Source organism: Marmota marmota, unplaced genomic scaffold (assembly GCF_001458135.2).
Source record: "Marmota marmota marmota unplaced genomic scaffold, marMar, whole genome shotgun sequence".
NCBI classification, from domain to species: Eukaryota; Metazoa; Chordata; class Mammalia; order Rodentia; family Sciuridae; genus Marmota; species Marmota marmota.
This window is the reverse complement of record NW_026000283.1, coordinates 2,046,335-2,051,456: the sequence shown is the minus strand read 5'-3', so window position 1 is coordinate 2,051,456 and position 5,122 is coordinate 2,046,335. Positions and strand designations below refer to the sequence as shown.

The 5,122-nt window shown below is 37.5% G+C and overlaps 1 long non-coding RNA gene across 1 annotated transcript in view; it reads right to left on the bottom strand.

The window, feature by feature from the left end:
* Positions 1 to 4,391: 4,391 nt before the first annotated feature.
* LOC125614381 overlaps positions 4,392 to 5,122 on the bottom strand; it is a 10,900-nt gene continuing 10,169 nt past the window's right edge. The window contains exon 3 of the long non-coding RNA XR_007344985.1: positions 4,392 to 4,402. This is a non-coding gene — a long non-coding RNA (uncharacterized LOC125614381). The remainder of the gene's footprint in view (positions 4,403 to 5,122) is intronic.

Sequence of the window (5,122 nt, the reverse complement as noted above, 5' to 3'; positions counted from 1 at the left end):
CGCACGACCAACTGTTGCCTGAGTGTGGGGCGCAGACAGCGGCGGAGGCGGGAACCCACAGCCTGCAGCCCCCTGAAAATCTATTTTCCCACACGCCCCCAACAGTGAGCCTGAGCTCCCCTCGTAGATGTGAGCAAAAGGAATCCTCTTTCCCTTAAATCTGCTCTTTGTACCTCGGGGCGCTCTCCCCTTCTTGCACAAAGAACTTTTCCTCGCGTATAACTGTACTGTAGAAGGTATTTCTCACCATTTGCAAAGCCCAGAACCCCTCTGGGGACTGCCCTTTTCCAGGTCTCTAAAGGAATAGATCAATGGTGCTGTTCCCACCTTCCTAAATTCTGCACAATGGTAGGCACTCCTTGAATCTCTTGATTGCAAACATTCACTTACAAGGCAAAACCTGACTCTTGGGTTTTATGTATGTTTGTTCTATTTTCAACTCTGGTACGTTTCAGATGGCCAATGTGCAGAAACCCTTCTTTTGCTTTCACCACTGAATTTTCAAACTCAGGGTGGGAGGGACAAAGTCAAGATCCTCCACAAAACTCGGGACAACACATGGTAGGTTCTTAATATTAGTAATTGAATTTAATAGCTGTGATTTGTTGTAGGTGGTGGTTCATGTTCTATTCACATACTCATTATTTGGTCAAATTCAATGCCAATGATGTGCCTAACCATGGATGTAAAAACATTTTGTAAAGGGTGCAAAAGCATGCAAATATAATTATTAAACATTACTTTTATTTCTCATCATTTAATCTGATCAATAATTGGAAGATTTATATCCTAGCCTTTAAAAATTCAAATAACCAGTAAGCGTACAATTTCCAAAATGAAGCAAAGTCGTGATTAATTTCCTCAGTATACCTTGGTAAATTACCAATCTGAAATAAAATGTAAATTCTGCAAGTAGCAGGATTAGCACACAGTTGACCCCAGATATATTTTTTCTCCGGTGATACCACCCTAAATTTCTTTTTGTTTAAAACTGAATCCTCAGCCAGGCACTGGTTGTGCACACCTATAATACCAGGGGCTTCAGAGGCTGAGGCAAGAAGATCATGAGTTCAAAGCCCACTCAGCAATTTAGCGAGGCCTTAACCAATTTAGTGAGACCTGGTCTCAAAATTTAAAATATATATATAAAGGGCTGGGGATGTGGCTCATTGGTTAAGTACCCCTGGGTTCAATCCCTGGGACAAAAGAAAAAAAAATGAATCCTCAACATGAAAAAACCTTGTGAGGTTTTAGCTATTCTTGTTTGTTTGCACCTCAGTGTGAATGAGTGTAGATCCTGTCCAGAGATTGGTTTTGAACAGGGAAAAAGAGACAGAGAGGCACTGGTGACTAAAGTGGTGTACCAATGAGTGATGAAAGGAGAAACTGATGGCACTAGCTTTGTTCTGAAATTACCTTCATTATGTTCTTTTCATTTACTTTAGATTCCCCATCCCAACCTCACTCCACCCTCCAGTGCCTGTGTTTCTCATCTTGAAGTGTATCCAATGGGCATAAGGTGTCTCCATGTAAAAATGGCTTGTATTTCTGTAGCATCAATTTCAGTAAAACATGGAGAGGAGGGATGATATGGAATTAAGTCACTTCAATGATCATTTAAATGTTTTTTTTTCTATTAAAATGTGCAGATATATTAAGGAATGGACTATAAAATGTGAAGCATCTCCAAAGAGAAGCTTGAGACCTCCAGTTAAATATCCTACTCCTTCCCCAGTACTCATACAGTCTCCTCAGATGTTAACAGTTCTTTGGTGGAAAAAGTTCTAGAAGCACTGAAATGCAAGGATGCTGCAATATGTGCATGCACCTGACTTGAGAAGGACCCTTACGGATGGCAGCAGTGGAAGGTTTCTTTTTCACCAAACTGCAGCTGAGGGAAGATAGAATTCCCCTTTCATTGCCTGGGGCTGTAAAAGAGAAAAACTCAAAAAATATTGGTTATGTATTGATGTGTTTCTGCTTGTAAAGGAACTTTTTCAACCGTATTTCTCATTGCCAAGGTGCAGTGTTTCTGTGACATCATGGATTAAATGCAGTTTTGTGAGGAAGTCTGGGAAACTCATCCCATTGTAACAATTCTTCTGTGGGAACATGTATTACAGGTTCCAAAACAAGAAATTAGAAGTTGACTCGGAGGACATAACATATTTGTACGTTGGCAAACTTCCATGTATATAATGTGATCTTTCCTTTTCAAGATGAAATGACTGAAAGTGCTACCAAATATGTGAATTTGACTGGAAAAGTTGATGCTTCTAATAGGTCTTAACACATAATTCATGTAAATATTACCCTTTGGCTTGTGGCAACATCTATTTACATAAAATGTGCTATCACTATTTGCAAATCTTCCTAAAATTTATGATCTGTAGACTTTGTTCAACAATTTACCTCATTCTTGATTCTACTCAACACTCTATCTGCTACCACTTTACCCTCTTATGTCCTTTCATTTGAAATGGTCTTTAATTGCTCTACTCCTTTGGAGTTGGAGAACAAAGGAAACCTTGGGATCTTGGGCTGGGGTTGTAGCTCAGTGGTAGAGTGCTTGCCTAGCATGTGTGAGGCACTAGGTTCGATTCTCAGCACCACATATAAATAATGTCCATTGACAACTTTTAAAATATTTTTAAAAAAACCTTGGGGTCTTATTTGGGATCCCTGAAACAAATCTCAGCCTACTGTACAACATGTCCATTTTAGCAGATTGTGAACATTGTAGAGGTTGTCCAATAATTATTTTCACATAGCCAAATTTGTTTAGTTGCTACTGGAATGAGTATCAACTGGTGGCATTAAATAGTCTTGTAGAGTTCTTTAAGGGCAAGGTCCAAGACTTGGTGTTCCTTCTCTTATCATATATCTGAAACTTGTCATTGAAACCACAATATGACTTAAAACCACATTGTTATCCGAGTTGATCAATGTTCTTTCGAAACTGGTACATAAGACTCTGGTTGCAGTATCTTGCTTACAACTATAATACCTATTCTGCTCATATAAGTAAGCTGTTTCACCACTTTTCTGAGAGGCATTTATAATAGTAGCATTTTTGAAAATGATTTTTTTTGGTGCTCTCTATGTTAAGGAAAAGGTAATGGTACTAACTGGTATATTCTATCATTTCTTGAGCACCTACCATTTTAACAGGTACTGATATGACATCGCTAATCCTCCAAATAATTCCATGAAATAAATATTAATTTCCTATTTTACAGATGAGAAAATGGAAACAAGCTAAATAACTCATCTGAGATTCCATAGCTAGGAAATTACAGAAGCCAGATTCAAATCCCAGACTGGCTAAAAATCTCATCTTTCGGGCTGGGGATGTGGCTCAAGCGGTAGCGCGCTCGCCTGGCATGCGTGCGGCCCAGGTTCAATCCCCAGCACCACATACAGCAAAGATGTTGTGTCCGCCGAAAACTAAAAAATAAATATTAAAAATTCTCTCACTCTCTTTAAAAAAAAAAAAAAGAAAAAAAGAAACTGATTTACAATTTAAGTTCAGAATTCAAGTTTTTATGGTTTAGTGGATTTAATTTTTTAAATCAGGATGTTTACATTTTTCTATAATTACTTGGCATTTAAATACTAAGATTAAATTTCATTTTAAAAAATTTTGCTAAGTATCAACAGGATTCTTGATAAGTTAATCTTTAAAATCCTTTGTATTAGAGGGGCTGGGTTATAGCTCAGTGGTAGAGCACTTGCCTCACAATGTAAGGCATTGGGTTCGATCCTCAGTACCACATAAAAATAAATAAAATAAATAAAGATATTGTGCCCATCTTTTAAAAAATCTTTTTTAAAAAATCCTTTGTATTAGAGATAGACAAAGTTTGAAATAGGTTAGTTCAGTTTATTACGTTCTTTCTTGTCTTCTCCCTGATCCATGGTATTTTGGATTTTTCTTGTAATAACCTATTCCTGTTCATTTTGCCGTTATTTAAGACACTTGGAAGAGACAGACCAAAACTCTAAATATAATTAATTTTAATCAGCTTTTCACAATTTTAAATGTGTGTATCCCATCCTCTACTATTGTACATGAACAGACCTAGTCAAGCACACAGACTTGTATCCAGCTCTGAGTCCTCTCTTCTGCCTCTGAAGACTGTTGCTAATCTTTGAAATGTCTACATTGTGACTAAATTGCCCACTAGTTCTAGGTTGAACTGTCACTTTTAACACCATTTGTTTGTCCTTGGAAAGCAAAATTCTTTCCTGTTTTATTGCCTTTTATCTTAGTTCCTTCTTTTATTTTAATTTATTTTTTAGTTGTAGTTGGACACAGTACCTTTATTTCTCTTAGTTTATTTTTATGTGGTGCTGAAGATCGAACCCAGGGTTCCACACGTGCAAGGCGAACGCTCTACCGCTGAGCCACAACCCCAGCCCAGTTCCTTCTATTTTTAAAAAATATTTTTTAGGGCTCACTGGTAGAGCGCTCACCTAGCATGTGTGAGGCGCTGGGGTTGATCCTCAGCACCACATAAAAATAAATAAATAAAATAAAGGTATAAAAAAAAAATCACATCAATCTTTTAAAAAGAATAGATTTTAGTTGTAGATGGACACAATAACTTTATTTTTTTATTATCTATATTTTTTATGTGGTGCTGAGGATCAAATCCAGTTTATCACACATGCTAGGCAAGTACTCTGTCACTGAGCCACAGCCTCAGCCCTTGGCTCCTTCTTTAAGTTAACTTTTTCCTTATTTTTTAATTAAAACACTTTTTTTCCCTTTGTAGTTGCTATCTGTCTTGCCTTCAGACTTCAGTAAGGATCATGTAACTCTGTTTTTAGTATCCTACCACATTCCTTTCACTGTATTTGGTTAACCCTTTACATGGTCTTCATGTACCTCTTTAAATATCAAGATCTTGATAGGTGCAGTGGTGGTCACCTGTAATCTGAGATAACAGGCTGAGACAGGAGGATTGGAAGTGCAAAGCCAGCCTTCACAGTTTAGCAATGCCTTGAGAAACTTAGTGTGACCCTGCCCCAAAATAAAAAATTAAAAGGGCTAGGTCTGTGACTAAGTGGTAGAGCACCCCTGGGTTCAATCCTCAGTACAAAAAAAAAAAAACAACAA